Source organism: Diorhabda sublineata, chromosome 5, assembly GCF_026230105.1.
Source record: "Diorhabda sublineata isolate icDioSubl1.1 chromosome 5, icDioSubl1.1, whole genome shotgun sequence".
NCBI classification, from domain to species: Eukaryota; Metazoa; Arthropoda; class Insecta; order Coleoptera; family Chrysomelidae; genus Diorhabda; species Diorhabda sublineata.
In genome coordinates, this window is record NC_079478.1 from 17,685,561 (window position 1) to 17,703,602 (window position 18,042).

Below are 18,042 nucleotides of genomic sequence, written 5' to 3' on the forward strand. Positions count from 1 at the left end.
TTTTTCTGGTGAAATGGTTTCGTAACTGGTCTATAATCGCGGCCAAAGCGACTTGCTCTCAGCTCCGTTCGAGGTTTTGTCCTCAATGCCATCCCACTTAACTCCATTTTGAAAATTTCATACAGTATTGTTGAAATTAAAGAGGAGAATTGTTGTAGAATCTCTTGAGAGATGCCAGGTACAAAGGATATTAAGTGCTTGGACTTAAAAGAAGGTAAGTTTATTTTAAATAGATTTGATAATTATGCTTTGTTGAAGAAAAATTGTTTTCTTATAAATAGAATGGCTATGTCGTAAATTATTTAAAATAATTATATTATCGGAACTGAATTCTGTCAATTAGACCATGTTTTGATTGTTTTTGATGTTCAAAGTTGTCAAAAATAACATTATAATAAGAACTGGCCTCTATCAGTTAGTGAAAAAATATACAGGTTTGAAAACATCACTTAATTTGGAAAGTACATTATAAAATCAAATTTGTTATTATTAATAATGATACATAATAATACAATACAAAAGACAAAAACAATTCCTTTTTAATTAAAAATCAAATGTCTAAATGAAAACGTGTTGAATCGATACTAAAAAGTAATTAATTGTGTAAACACCACCCTGCCCTTAATTTTCTTTTCATCTCGATACGTTATTAATCTGCCGAATTTTAAAAATCCGTCACCTATTATAAATTAAAAAAGCCTTCCGCTACCGCCCTTCTAGCTCACAAAACAAAACAGCGCAAACATTCACCAGCAGTTACAACAACCCAATAAAGAAATTGTTTGCACAAGTTGTATTAAAAATGAATTAATCCATTTTTGGTTTGGCTGCAAACACGGCAGCGAGTGCTGGGGTAATTATTTCGCAATTTCCACCCCTAATCAATCTCTATCATTTTGTGGAACGACCGGCCACCCTCCTGGGGTTTGTCTTTCAACAAAAGGACCCGTTTCTGTTTTGCCCTGGTGAGCTTTCTGATACTGAATACAGAAACGGATTTTGTTGATTTTTGTGATTCCGATAAACTACTAAAACATATACAACCGTTTTATGTCTGATTATTAGGCAAAAATAAATAATAGTTTTTTCTTTGTTTATTCGGGCTGCTTTTAATATAGATTGTTAAAATTTTTTGAATGGCAAATGAATTAGCGATCAGATATAGTATTCAAGTAAACGTATGCAAAACAAAAAATGATATTGGAACAATAGGCCCAGATTTCAGGTACAGTGGTGTCTCTAGCAGTACTATATATATCAGGTATCTACTTCTAGTCTGAGAAATATTTAAATGTTTCTATAGGACGACTTAAAGAACGTAACTAGCTTATGAAGAGGAAGCTCTAGCACTCAAATGTTTTCCTTATAGTCTGTTTTTATTCCCAAATATATCATGTTAATCTGTTACGCAGTGGTGCTGTTACTTTACAGCTGCTAAACCCAGACTACGAACACAAAATATTACAACTAGACCTCGAGCGATAAATTCAATAGTGCACTTTCGCGTATTCCAGCCGTTAGACGTGATTGAAAGCTGCAAGCATCCAGCTTTTTCCAGACATATTCCTCATATTATTAGTAAGATATAAAAGTCTGTTTTTTTGTTTGTTTATTTCTTGAATAAGTTTATCAATTTAATAATCGAATTATGGTTAAAGATATAAGCAGTCATTTAATACCAAATCAAATATGTAACGAAGAAAATTTACAAACCACAAAGGCCGAAGCCGCCGGTATACAAATCCGGACGAGTTAGAAGAGGAAAGACGAAGAGAAGAGCAGCTGAAAAAGTGGAGACAGAAGAGAGTCGAAAGTAGCACTGAAGAATCTGAAGATGAAGCTGCTGGAGATAAAAAGATGTGTTAAAAGATAAAAAAAGAGTATTCTGACAGTGAAACAGAAGACAGCGTTGAAGACGATGGTAAAGCTAAGGATATATTAAATCTAATTGAAATAGAAAATCCCAATAGGTTTCAAAAGAAAACAAGAAAAATATCCAATCTTAATGCTGCTGATTTAGATAGTAGGCCCCAACTTATCTAGACGCGAAAGGGTGGAAATTGAAAAATAGAAGGCACATTATCAAAAAATACACGCTGGGGGAAAACTGAACAAGCTAGAGCACATTTGGTGAGGCTAGCTATTATCAAACAGGAAATAGAAGAAGCCAAAAAAGGAGAGAAAAAAATGCTGTCAAAGAGAAAACCGCTCAAGTAAATAAGGCTCTAGGAAAGAAATGAGTTTTTGTAAAATTAGACATCCTTATCGTTTTCATGCAATGTTTATATTACTATCCTTTAATTAATATATTTTGTATGCTTACGTCCCGAAATGCCTTTTTAACGTACCGAAAGAACAATTATCATCGAGGCCGCTTGCGGCCGGGGCAAGATAAACTTGAGGTCGTTAAAAAGTTACGCGGCCATGGCATACACACTATTAAAATTATTAAACTAGATAATTGTAAATAAATATATTATTGTTCTAAAATCAACAGCAGTTCAATTTATTTAACAATGTCACCGTGAGTTAAGGAAATGATATATTTCAATATATACAAAATATTTCGACAGTCTTGACAAAACGCAAAATTTCTGATAGAGATATTTCAGTATCTTCCACTCCTCCTGAACTGAAAAACATTGTAAATTCGGCGCTTTCCGTTTCAATACCTAAAAAATCTAAACGGCTGGTGTGATTTGGATTGGTGCGACAAATAGAATGTTAAGACGATATCTGAAAACATTTTATTGGCTTATTTGATGCAGAAATCAAATGTCGTGGAGCATTTATTCCAAGGTGAAGTGCATGCTGAGCATACGAGACAATTTCGACATCAAGCAGCTTTTAAAATTAGTACCATTTCTAAAAAGAAAATCAAAAGGTCATCGACCAAAAAAGTCCATAGTTTTTACACGTGAGCAAATTGATATATTCATGAAAGAAGTAAATGATGAAAAATACTTATTGTTGAAGGTAAGTGTTAAAGAGATGTCATTTACATTTTTTTTATTTATTGTTCTGATTTTTGTAGGTAGTTTTGATAATGGGAATATTTGGTGCCTTGCGAAGATGAGTTAGTAAAAATGGTCATTGAAGATATTCAGGAAGAGAATGTTGTATTAGTAGTAACCGTTGCTGATATCAAGACGGATAAGAAGCGTGTTTTCACTGTTACTAATATTGATTTCATAAAAATGTATCGTAAATATGCAGCTCTTCGACCAAAACATATTGTTAATAATCGTCATATATTCTTGAGATATGTAAACGGAAAGTGCATCGTACAATTTGTTGGAGTGCATACCATTGGGAAAATGCCTAGTATGATTGCCAAGTATCTCAGATTATCAAATCCTGAAACATATACGGGTCACTGTTTTCGGAGAAGTTCTGCCACGATACTTGCCATTTCTGGGGCTGATATGTCAATTCTTAAATGTCACGGTGGATGGAAGTCCACGACAGTAGCGGAAGGATATATAGAAGACTATCGAAAATAAGAAGCAAATTTTCATCTCAATTTCTGGCGATATAGTATCTGGTTTGAATGTAGGCAATAACCATTATTCTAAAACACTAGATGTAGTTGCTTCAACTTCTGGAATAAATATAAGTAATAATAGAAACTGTACTAGAAATAATATAAGTACTTATGTATTTGTTGGAATTCATTCAAAAGAATCCTTGTCTTTGTAGTGTCTTAGAAATGTCAAATTTGGAAGTGACATTTGGTTGGTAACTATTTTTTAAAAATAATACTTGTATTTTACAATAATAATACAATACAATAATAATAATAAACAAATAAAAATATAAGTATACTTATTCAAATTAATTTTATGTTTGATAATATATAACCTCTTCAAAAATATGATAAAAGTGGAACTTTTTTATTACGAAAACAATTAAATCATCAAAAACTCGTGAATATCGATTACTAACTTCAGCAGCTACCAAATGGGTGGAGTAATGCCGCCTTACCTAGATTTAATTAGAATTTATTAAGTCACCCTATACCCCTGTGTGTTTAAAATTTTAAATTTAAATGAACTATGTATTTTGGAGTCATATATATTCTATACTCGTATATCTTAGAGTTGTATGTATAAATTATGCATTTGCAAAAAAGAAGTGTTAATATTTTTACTTCAATTTTTGTCCCAATACGGTCCTGCTTCCGATTCAAAAGGATCTTTATTAATTTAACTTCGGTTATCGTTTATGTGTTAACATATTTATTATTTTACGAAGGGTAATTTGGGTACTAGCCGGGGGGTTGTATCGTTTGGCTTGCTTGGTCTTATTTGTTTGGGGAGAGATAACTGCCGCACATTGTTCACATATTACATTGTATACCAATACTCAGGGTGGAATTATGCTCATATATTATATATCAAAACAAAAAATCAGCTAACTCAAATTTTTTTAATAACTTGTCGTCATTAAAATTATACAATGCGGTCCTGGGGAGAATCGAATGACCCGTTCGCTTTCGATTGTTTAAACAATTGTCGGCGTTTTCAAAGTCACATGTTTCGCTTTAGTTCCGCCAAAAACTAACCGCCAAAGGATGTCGCTTCTTATAACCTCAAAAATAAACACTAATGAATAGGTTGCCTTATATTTAAATGCTTCCTGTGTCTTCAAAATAACCAATAATTCAGAACATAATTAGAATACGTTCAGGGTGTTAAGATGAAATTCTCTTGAATGGTGACTGGAGATGTTTCTTTGACAAGTTTATGTTTCATTAAGAAGCGGTACAGTTGACTGAAATTATTAGCTACTAACATGTGCTATTCGCAATGAAATGAGTTCATTCAGAAATGTAGGTATTATAAATGATTAATATTTAAAATGTACCTCTCTAAAATTTTAAAATCGCAAAATTTGTTCCATTACATTATAAATATTTAATATACATACATACGCGATACATACGTGGTAGCTAACTTTGACGCGTATATAAGCCTATCTGCAATATTGAGTACAAGCCTGCTCAGCGTTGATGCAGCGGAGATCGTTAAGATTTTTCCTACTGGCTGCATCAGTCTACTATTTCGTTCCAGTCTCAGTTCTGAGTGGGATGGTTACTATGGAATACAAGATTTTTTTACATCCACAAATGAATTGCAAATTGTAGTGCAGCAGGCATTTCGTATCAAATTTTGTAGTAACAGAATTCATTACCCATTGTTAAAGCAAATTCAACATACCAGAGACATATGTGACCTATTGAAGAAAGTTTTATTGGGAGTCCAAATAAGTCTACCAATAGAGCTCGTTAAAAACTTGGAATATCCCAACCGTCCATAGGGATAGTTCTAAGACGACGTTTACTGTACAATCCAACTTGTCCAGTCTCTTAACTCCAAACAGAGAAGCGTGTCGAATTGTGTGATATAAATGATAAGAGTGACACGTTTATATCGCATATAATCTAATGTCGCGTATCCATCAAGCGGGTAGGACAAAAACAAAACACGAACTGTTCAGTTGAACACAAATTTCAATCAGTTTTGTTTTGAAAGTGTTTCAACTCTGGACTGTGTGTTTAGACCAGTCACGAGCAGATATCAATAAAAACTGTTGATGTTCCGTTTTAGTTTTATTTATTTCTGAAAATGTGAGAAAACCAGATGACGAGAATTTATTTTTGCTAGGAACTAGGTACATATATCATGATAAAAAACGAAAAAAAGGAAACGTTGCTTCTGGACTAGGTTATCTTCAAGGCAAAAAGGAGGAAATGTGACTTCTAAACTATTGCATGATCTTAGAGAAGATGATATAATTATCGGAGGTGAACTTCGACTTGTTACCTTCACACACCAAATCAGACTACCACTAAATCACAACAACGAAAATAAAACAAACTGGTTCTGATTTCAAAGACGTTTAAACCAAGCCGAAAAACTTTCCTAGAGCAAGTGACCCTTTAAAATCACCTACATACACCGGATAACTGTTTGTGTTCGTAAAAACCCCATTCGTGGACTAACAAGTTTAGAAAACACTCCAAAAGTTCTAAAACAGTTCGCGAACAATTCGTGGACTGTCACAAACGGACCGAGATCGTGTTTTGTTTTTGTCCTTTCCGCTTGGTTGAAACCCAGCACTAGTTGGAAAGTTAACAGATATGATGTTCACATCTGGGGCTAACAAAATTCAATATTGTAAATTCAATATTGTAATATTAAAAACTCTCCGAAAATAAACATGTTTTTTGTTTTATCCTGCTCAAAAGTGTATGGAACTTTTTTCTTTACAGAAACAATGGCTCTTTTCTCAATTTCCAGAATATTCATAAAGCTTCTTATACCAATAAGGCAGATCTCCACTCCAACGGCAGGCTACTGTACGAGCATTTTTCATTGAATTCCTTTTTCGGCGCTAGAGAGATCGTAGGGAAAATGATGTTCGACATTTCAAGCCACTGAGATCTCCTGAATTTACCCTAATTGACTTACGGAGTTATCTTAAGGAAGCTGTTCGCGTCTACTGTTAACACTGAACGATTTGAGGAACCAAATCTCTGCTAAGATTATTAATTTTGGAATTGTACTTCAATATATATGAATTTCTGGAATTAGATTCATCAATTATATTAACTATGTAGATATATTACGTGGTAAATGAATTAAAATGAAAATATGATATTTCTCATTCCAAATTTCTATATTATCAAACTACTAAATTCGCTAATCAAATTTTTTAATCCTAATTATTTTACTGTTTTCAATATATTTAACATAATTTTCACCAGATGATATCTCACTATTTTGATGTCCATTTTATTTTTAAAAATATTTTAAGACAATAAGAAAAACCGCGAAGGCTTTCCATAATTTTGAGATCCTCCTCTGTTTCCAGATGCATTCCTGATGTGCGTAACTAAAACACTTGAACTTATTACACATGTGTGACTAATGGCTTTCGATTCGAGAAAAGACATACGTAAATGTTTTTGTACTGTTAACGGGGCATTAGAATTTTTGCTTTGATCAACGCTCATTATTATGAGTCATTAAGAATGTTTTCGAATGATGAAGACAATATGTATGCTCTCCGATATAATTCTCAAAGTCATATACAAAAAAATTCAAGTTTATGAATAGATAATAGTGAAAAAGTAATGTTTGTTAATGAAAACATTTAATTTTTATTTTTAATGTACCTGTAAATAATTTTAGAAAGCCTTCAATGCTCTTAAAAGGACTGCTAAAACAAACATTATACTAGATACAATTTTCCTTTAAAAGGATTTCAAAATATTTTTTAAGAGCCAGGAGGAAGATCCAAATTGTTATTGCATGTAGATGTTCAACCATTCTAGATCCAAGACAAAAAAACTTATAAATCTGTGATACATTTAGTATCTGCATTTATATTTCATATTTCAAAAACTCCAAAACAAACAACAAAACAAAGATAAGATATTCACTTTTTACCAATTTTACCAAATTGCGGATGCAACATCAAATTATAGCGGGTACAACCTGTCTAATTGAACACAAACATCAATACAGAGGTCGGTATAAATCCGGCAATGCTAATAAGTCTGCCAACGCCGCGCCGTCGAAAAAAATTAAAACAAAGGCTGTGCGTACTTCAGATAGTTGTGTCTGTATCATAAGTGCCGTCGATTAGATGCGTTTTTAGGATGAATAACCAATACAATTTCGCGCTTTAAGAAAGTGCGTTATGTGTACGGGAGTATCTTAATGTTCATTTAGGAGAATGGATAGGCAGACGAGAATTTGTTGAGTGGCAGGCACGGAAATGTGAACTGACACCTTGTGATTTATTCCTGTTGCGCTTTTTTGGAAGAGGACCACGCACCCTTCCGGACCTCCTAGCTTGAAGAAGTATTTGAAACTCTTCGCGAACAGCTTCACATGCTTCGCCGGACCTGCCTCTACTTGAGAAACGTTGTCGTGAATGCATTATTCAAGATGAACATCAGTTTGAACATTTACAGTAACCGTTTTTTGAATCCCATTTGTAATTTTGTCAATTCATTGTAACACTGCATTCCTTACTATCAATGCAAATTTGTTGCTTGACTTATGCTGATCCCTATGTAGGAACAAAATGAGGAATCAAATAATATTTAATACTAATTAATACACTTTTTTCGCTTGTATTAATTTTTTCTTTTCCAAATACGTTAATATTTGTCATTATAATTTGAATATGTTTTACATACGCAAAGTTTATGAGGATTATTGTTAATGGGTGGAATGTGAGCTATTCTCATTATAAAGAAAGACTCTTCCCTACAGACAATTTGGAATGAGTTTTTTTGAAAATCTCAAACGCTTCACGGATGCTCATGCAAATAGTTGTTTTTCCACAATCACAAAAATCAAAAATCATTTTTTTTTCATTCGTCTGTTAACTTCAGAGGCACTGCTTTAGGGGCGTCACTTTTTTCACAACCTCCATCGCTTTGGTGCGACTGGCTGGTGAATTAATTTTGCCACAGTCTTCCCTAGTATGCGAGAATTGTTGAATCTAGTACATATTCGTTTGATTTGTTCTATTCTGCAATTTTACTTTGTATCTGACTAGCCAATATTTCCAAATCTACATCTACATTTCCATTTTCTCTTTCATTATTTCTCTACATTTTGAATCACAAATCCTTTCAAGAAGGATATATTGAACATAAAGCTCAAGATCTTCTTTTATTTTCGCCTATATTTCTGCAAAGGAGGCTCTGCGTTGCTCTTCCATTTCACCCGATATTTCTATAAAACATTCAGAATATAATATAAAGACATATATCAAATGTATAATCAATAGTATTGAGCAAATATTAATAGTCAGGGAATATGAAAACAATAAAATATGTAATTAATCACACAAAATGGTTGCATGGCAAAAAGTTCCACCACATTGTAATATTAAGATGGCGAATTCAGAATCATACTCTTCAAAGCTACTCATATAAGTTTAGTTTAGATACCTCTTTACTGTGACGGAGCTTCATAGAGTTAGCTCTTAATTTCTGTGAAAAAAGTAAACTTTCTTATTCTTTAACGGTTAATCTCTAACTTTCAGCAATAGCTATTTCGCGTCAGTATTGCTAGCACGAAGTATAGATATAAGAAGTCTAAACGGTATCAGGTTTTTCATAGTATTCATGTACACAAAAATAAACCCAAATCATAGTTTTCTTTTCTGCCACTGGCTGCGCAACTATTCAGGATGTACCATTGTTATTATTATTATTATTATTATTATTATTATTATTATTATTATTATTATTATTATTATTATTATTATTATTATTATTATTATTATTATTATTATTATTATTATTATTATTATTATTATTATTATTATTATTATTATTTCACTATACATGTAAATATGCGCTAGCTCCCGAATGTTAAAATCAATTAAATTAAATATGAAATATTAATTTATTTATTTCATCATCATCATCAGATCTTCTTCCGTGTGGGATGTTGTTACGTACGATTTTTGCTATTCTATCTGTGGTCATTCTGTTAATATGCTGGTTGCATTCTCTTCTTCTTTTTCTCACCCGTCTGACAATGTCGTCTGTTTCGCATCTTTCCCTTATATCGGTATTTATTTGTCTGTCATTCAGTGTGTAACAAGTTATAGTTCTTAGCGTTTTTATTTCTGTTGTTCTTAGTATCCTCTTTGTTACCGACGTTTCTGCTCCTGTTTTTGCCCCGTATGTCATAATTGGTCGCACACATGTTTTGTAGATTCTGGATTTGCATGGTATTCTGAGTTGTTTATTTCTCCAAATTGGTTACTTAAGTTGTCCCGATGCTGTAGCTGCTTTGTTCACTTGTCTCCTCACTTCATCTTCAAGGAATCCTGTCCTTGTTATTTTGCATCCTAAGTATTCGAAATACATGATTTGGTCTATAATGGTGTTGTCTATTGTTAGCTTGCAGCGTGGAGGTTCCTTAGCTATGGTCATGCATTTTGTCTTGCTTGTTGAAATTTCCATATTTAAATTTTCTGCGCGTTTGCTAAAGGCGTGTAACATTCTTTGTAGGTCGTATTCTGATTCTGCAATGAGTACGGCGTCATCGGCATAGCATAAGATGTTAATTTTGTAGGTTCCCATGCGGTATCCTAATCCCAAATTTTTTACGGTATCTACCAGTTGGTCCATAACAGTATTAAATAGTAGAGGGCTAAGGCTGTTACCTTGGATGCCCGGCGTTATTCCGAAATGCTGTGTTAGGGTGTGGTTTGTTCGTATTTGCGTTGTTGTATTAGTGTTCAGATCTTTTATAAGTCTTATATATTTTTTGAGTACCTCTTTGTTTTCCAATATCTTAATTACATCCTTCAGTTGTACTCTGTCGAAGGCCTTTGTTAAGTCTATGATATGCAGAGATATGCAGGAGTGTTATATTCAAGAGACTTTTCTACTAATTGCCTTGTTATAAATAATGTATCAGTGGTGGACCGATTTTTTCGAAAGCCTGTTTAAAATTAATTTTAAGAAAACAATGGGAAGGTGTTGTGCTGTTCATGATTGTCTTATTATTCAAAGTACCAAAAGTGAGTATAACCTCAAAGTAATATTCAAAATTTATGTTATTAACAATTAACAAATAATTGTAAAGTTTATGTAGTTTTTCAATATTTAAAAGACATATTTCTATTTATCTGGTGGAATATTTTTTACGTTGAATTGCGTAGTAGATGGACAAGAATTAAAAACAACCAGTTTTATTCACGAATTACACTTTAATTCAGAGAATGTAATTAGAACTGATAGAGAGATTTTGAGATATGGCAGTGTATATGTTGTATGAATATGAAAAAGTTCATTTGCGGAAGAAAGCTGAGCCAAAATCATATGACAGCTATCAGATAATGATGTATCAACTATCTCTGATATAAATGGCGATACGATGAGTACAGATTGACACAATGTTTGACATATTAGATGCTGTTTCAAAAATAAATATCTCGTTTTTTGTTGGCTGTGATAAGCATAAGAAAGAAAGATCATTAATAATTTCTTAATGATGCGAGGACATTTTCTTGTCAAATGTTCCAATAAAAGTGCTACAGAAAGAAAAATTAAATGTAAAAAATCTCTCAAAAATTCTAAATTATATTAATAATAAAAATTATTATTATAATATTATTATTTATTATTTGTTTGTATCTTATACTATTTTAATAAATAACATGTTTGACAATATTTTTTTAATAATTTTTTTTATCAATTATGTTTATCGTAATACTGAAAAGAATAGGCAACATTTGGTAATTTTTAAAAATATTTTAACTATTTAGTTTCTTAGAATATTTTTTTAGAGAGGTGTTAATAGCAACAAGACTTCCCGCGTAAGAATTTAAACGAGTACTTCTTGAAAAATGGCGCACTCTACCGGCAAAAAAATATGTCCCCTATATTGAGACCATTCGTTTAACATTACGTTTAGATTCCTTATATTTATACATCGTTATTGCTAAGTATGATTTTCAGATTATACCAACTCTTTGGACGGTAATATTTTCAAACGCTCCGATCCGCTCAAACTTCAATATAGAGAAAAATAAAAAAACACAATATCAGATTTCCACTTCTTCATCCTATTTATAAAAAAAAGATCTAATAAATTGATTCGGGAATCGTCTATAGCGGAATCGCCAAATAACAACATATTAAATTGATGATCGTTTCTCATTATTGAAACATAGGCTGAATATGAAGATAATTTATTTATTCTTACGCAATAACTTTTACAAGTTTCGAAATTTGGGCAATAAGTTGCTAACCAACCTGTATAGTTAACCGAATACAGAATAAATGAATACCAAACATCTCTTCAAATTCGATTTATACCAAAATAAATAAAATACTTTTTTCAATTTTCAACTTGTTCATGTATTACGACGATTCAGAAGGTTGTTCACAACAAAATTGTAAACCCCAAACGAGTCGAAATCTCACGGGATTTGTCTAGGAGTCCCACTGCAACAGCGACTGATCCATCTGAACAAGTGATATAAATGTGTTTGGTTATTGGGGGAGAGAGGTCGACATCAATTACTGATCTTAGTCAAAGGAAAATATATGTACCGCAACAATAGTTATATTATTGTTTACATTATTGTTTTAAGGATTCAATATGATTTCATTAACGAAAATTGTTGATTCATTGAATTGTAAGAACAACAATTTTCATATAAAACATTAAACTCTACGTGATACGAATATAACCCGACGCATACCAATTTCGTACAAATTTATAATTAATGGCTTTTTCTAAAGTTTTTTACACTTTACCTATAATTAATGACATATTGTTAAGGTAAATACGGGGATTAGTGAAAATAACAACTAAGAAAAAATTGAGTATTAAACGGAAATTGTATTAAAAACTAAAATAGGAACATTGTTCCATTTATTAAGAAGTTACTTTTTTTGCGTAGAAGTGAAAGGAAAGATATTAGCGAGTATACTTGAAAAATAGCCCGGCTTGAATGTAATATGTCGTTCTTCCCTGAAACTAATATTTACAAGGCCCATAAGGTCCATAAGGAATGTCGAACCGCCATCCTCATCGATGCAAGAAACCGACCAAGAAACGAACTAAACCTTTCTAAGTAGATTTATTATCCCAACAGAAATGCGCGCACGTCCAGCGAATTGGTAGCTGTCTTCGAGAAGCGTAGGCAGTTCTCGAAGAGCCACCATTGAGATAGCTGAGTTTCCAAATTTCTGTGGTAGCTGTGTTTGAACCTCCAGCCAAACGGTTATACTGATGATAAGGAAATTCCTACTGGAGCAACTGAGTCTTTCATGCTTTAATAGCAGACTCGAAACTACCTTTGGGAGTGCTGAGTTTCCACTCTCAGTCTCAGTGTTGGTCGTGTTAGTGACTTCATCCGAACGAGTCCGGAAACGATTTGGAAAATTGTTACCAAAGAATTGATAAATACTGCAACGTTTTCGTATTTATTTACATTTTTATATAAACTTATTTATATACCACAAATAGAATCCTACAAAGCTCTAGAAGAAAAAGAAACGCAAGAAATAAATAAATAGACTTTCCTAGAAGTTATACCGTAATAAACAGCCTTCTATAACAAAAGTTCATCAAAGCCGCGTCGGCCATTTATAAAAAACAGATCAAATGCGCCGTGCGAATTCGCCGAATTTTAAAATTCCATTGAAGCTGGACAGGGCCGGCGTAATGACCCATATCGCGAGTTTGTTCGCAACAATAGGTATATGGTGATTTGCTAATACGAGACCTGGAAACCGTAGTCCTTGCCGTAGAACATTAAACGCCCAAGAGCTTAACCCCGCTTTTTGCACGTACCTGCTTTAATTTTGCGCACCGCTTATTAATCCCTTGTAGTTACTATGTGATACCCATAGAATAGAACGTATCATTGGTATCATTTATTTTCCGGTTTAGATTATTAATATTGCTATATCTTTAGAGAAATTTTTTTTATAGTGTTTACAATTGTTTCACTTTATTTTATAACTGCGTATTTGGAGAAGCTTCATAAGAAACTTCAGTAGCAAATACCTAGGATACCAATCCAGGAGAGCAAGTAGAATATGGAGTTCTCAATTCTCCACTAACGCTACCCTGAGCAAGTGAAGCAAGAAATGCTTAATTTTTGGAAACAGATGAATGTCTGAATTTAGAACTATGCGCGAATTTTCTCATGAACTTTTTGTGTCAAGCCTACAGCATCCAGGCACATTCTCCTCTTTCCTTAGTGCTTCACCATAAACTTCAATAAGAATTTTTTTGCATTTGAAAATATAATATTGATCACTAATGAAATAAAAAAAGTTTGAATGGATTAAACAAAATGATCGTGAATAAAAAATTTGGAGGTATTAAAAAAAATTGTCGTACCAACTTTGGCAAATATATATCACGATACACGAAACTTCCCAGTTCGTAGCTAAATTTGTGAGCAGTAAGGAATCGTTATGGCTACAGAGACCAATTGCTCTGCAAATATGATTTTAAAATACTAAAAGGGGCTCAATGAGCTAGCTCACGAAAGGGCATTGAAGCTGCTCTTAATTCTTGGACGTAGAAGAATCACGAAAAATGATTTTATCGATGGAATGGAAGAACTTTCTCTAATTCTTTAGCACTATGTGGCCTCAGAATTTCAAATTCTTTATATTTTTTCTATATTGTTGGCCAAATGTTTAGAACCTCTAGCCAATTTTCTTGCTGTTCTTAACTTTTAGAATATTGATTTCAGATAAAAACTTTTTCTTTAAATGACGCAATGATTCAATATATGTACTGACTAAAGTCGACCATTTCATGATCAATCAAATATATTCTAATTGACCTCTGTACGATTGGTTGCGAGGTTAAAATTTTCTAGATGAAATTTGTCATGTATAATCATATGGATGACTAATTAATTAAGATTTCTTCTCAATTAGGGCAACTAAATAGAATAAAAGTAGTACCAATACTGAAGAGCCTAAAAAGAAGACGAGCAAAGGGACTTCAAATCGGTTACCCAGGCAATGACGACCGAATGCCTCCCCATTTTATTAATATTGCTTACACAGATTGCTTTACTACGGATTCAACTATGCTTTTCTTGTTATGATTATTTGTACACATTGGTTTGATGTGATCCCTGAAGATTTTTTATATGGAAAATTAGTTTACATGAATTTCTCGTATTATCTAGAATACTATTTAAACGAATCTCTTGGTTTGACTGTTTGTCTCACGCTTTGATTGTTGAAAAGTGCTCTTTCTACATCAAATTAATCTTAAGGTCCACTTGCACGGTTTTTTAGTAAATCGCTAGCTTAAGGACGAATTAGGTTCACATTTACATAATCTAAATTTCTCTAAATCATGAATGAGAGATTTGTTCAAAATCGAAATTCCCATTTCGTTGGAGTGCGTCAGAGAGGGAAAGAGGGACTCAGCGTTATATACTCGAACACAAACAGAATCGGAGAAATCCGAAATTGAACGCCTAAAATGCTAATTCGGACGCCTCTCTTCGGGAAGTGGTTAAACTGCACAAACAGCGTCTATTATATGCGCAATAAGACCTCTCCTGCTCTAATACGATCTCAATTTAGTTTAGTTCCGCTCTGTTACACGGGTCGCGTGGCAATCGCGTTGTGAAGCCGTTCCTTGCCCCGCTCTCCACTCACAGCCGTCTCAGTTCCCTCGTTTTTTACCACTTCCACCACCCACTAGGCATTTGTCACTACAATTGCCATAGACGATTAATCATTAGCCAAGTTATTTAATCTCTTAATCGATTTTATTTCTTATCTCGATGGAGAATTTACAGAATTTATCGACCAACAAGGAATCACGACTCAGATTCACAAAATTATTATATTGAACATGAGAAAATGCACGATAAATATTTCAAATCGAAGTTCAGTCCTTCAGTTTTTAAAAATGAAATAAAGTAAATTCATTTTTTAGGGTACTGTACGCAATTAAGAAAAATCTCAAAACACGGAAAATTTTAATTAGAAATTGATATTATTTAACGTGAAAATGCGATCGCCACCTCATTATCCTTCAACCAATAATTTGTTCGAAGAAAATTATAAGTTGGTCAGGTGAGGTTAAAATAATTCCAAGCAATCAGTGAATATTAAAAAAATATCAATTTATAAAAGGAATTTTCAATTCAATTAACAATTCTCAGTTTCAATTTTCCAAGAACTTAATTAAAATCTCCACGAAGTATGACATTATCGTCTCAAAAATTTTTGTGTTTATCTATAGCTTATTCATATATATATATATATATATATATATATATATATATATATATATATATATATATATATATATATATATATATATATATAATATATATATATATATATATATATATAAGGTTAAAAAAATTTTCTATGGGAAAAATCAAATTTTGGTTAATTTGATTGATGTAATGCTCAAAATTTCTTTCGTATCAGCACATCTACAGATGTACAGGAATTAAATGCAAAAAAGCCGAGCTCGCTTCATGCTTCCTGTGGCCAGACGGACAGACGCATGCATTGTATTAATTGGAAATATTTCATAGAATTTTCGTGTTGGGTTAGTTTGTTTAAAACACCTCAGCTTTTTGTAATTTTGTGGTTTTATAATCAAAAGTTGTCAGTATTATAAATTTAGTTTGATATTCGTTAACTAAAATTCTGAAAAATGGTTAGCGAAACGGAAATGCACAGCTTTACAAATAGTTAGTAGTGAAGATAAAACCTTAACACTACAAGAATTCACACGTTATTTTATGAAAAGTTTGCTGATTTAGAGGGTAAATCACAAAAAACAATCAATAGAATAGAGAAGCAGTTTCGCGAATTTGTCATGTAAGGCAGATAAATAATATATAGTGAACATAAAATGCTACCCTATGAAATAACACCTACCCAGAAACTTATGGAAGACGATTTTGATGGGAGAACTTACTTCTGTGAGTGATTGATGGATATGTTGGATAACAATATTAACCAAATAGAAAACATTGTTTTCTGATGGGTGCACATTTTCACTTAAGGTTCGTACCAATAGGCAAAACTAACCAAAAATCTGTCAGAGCAAAAAACGTGTCCGAGCGAGTGCAAGTAAGACAGTAATATAGAAACCCACGGATTACAGTGAGAGAGCTTATTGGGCATTTGTAGACTTCATTAGACGTAGATTTGAAATGATATAATATCTACAATAGATTTTTCTTAATCTTGTTGAAACATCACTCTTTAGAAAGATTTTTCTGTACCTTTAACGCAGATATTCTTTAGATCATTCATAATTGATATAACTAAAATAAATCTTATTTTTTACCCTCCTTCAAATTTTATGGTAGTCTACCCCGGCCCCACAGAGCTGCCAGAAGTATGTATTGAGGATTTACTGTGGAAAGTTTCGTGTCTTTTAAAATGACAACCTGAAATTGGTTACTCTTGGTCTAAAACCCATATGGTTTCAGGGAGATAGAGCACCACCACATAACCAACATATTTTACGGTAGTACCTCAAAGCAATATCGTCTTATAATTTTTACATGAAATGTGCAATTAAGTTGTATGTAATTGCAAATTTGATACCTGATGTTTTGGTTTTGATTGCAGATTAATTGCTTGAATAGTAAATCTGTTTGACCAGAATTATTATGGTTGATATTACAGAATCATATGATATTCAAGACATGTAATGAGCTCTTTAGTAATGTTTTAGAGCCTTACTGTTTAATCAGATTCAAAATGTGTCTACATTCTTATTTCCATTTTTTATTGTAGTTTAATATAGTTTAGTGACTACTTTTAAAGTTTGGTTATACTTAAAAATATATTTCCAAGATATTTAGGGAATTTAATAACAACTTGTAAGTATTTTCGTGGTCATGTTGATATAATTCTCACTGAACTTAAGAATGACGCCATAGGAGATCGAAACCGGTCGTTTAATAAAAAAATTCAATTTGGATTGAACTTTTTGCCCTCGTTTGATATACAGATATTTTCTCAAAAATAAATTTTTTGAAGAAAGAGTTTTAGAAGTATTAATGATTTTATAGTTTCAAAAGTGAGAAATATGTGCCTACTATGCGGTACCTTTAAGTAATTTAACTTTTAAAATTTTAACTGAAAGAATGAATAGAGATTAAACCTTTCTGTAACAAGATTCGATTTTTTTCTAGATCATTAAGAAATTTTAGCACTTCATTCGTGAATAAAATAAAAAAATTCCACTATACGCGATCGAAAAACCTTCCTTAAAAATTGGTTAGTTTATATAAATATTTGGTCAGTTTAATTTAATATTACAAAAATAAATAAGTTGCCATTGTCATAACGCGCATGATTTGGGCTGGTTCATTGTATCAGAGCAGTGAATACTTGGGCACTGCTCTTTACTATGAACCAAACGGAGGGGTGGAAATATAATAATGGAAAAAGAAATAGAATATTTTTTTAATTGCGTGAAGGTCAAATAATAATATAAAATAATCGTTATATACAAACATGAAATA

At 32.3% G+C, this 18,042-nt stretch overlaps 1 pseudogene; it reads left to right on the forward strand.

Annotated features, from left to right (window-relative positions):
• The first annotated feature begins 1,689 nt into the window (after positions 1-1,689).
• Positions 1,690-2,240, forward strand: LOC130444440 (28 kDa heat- and acid-stable phosphoprotein-like; annotated as a pseudogene).
• The last annotated feature ends 15,802 nt before the right edge of the window (positions 2,241-18,042 follow it).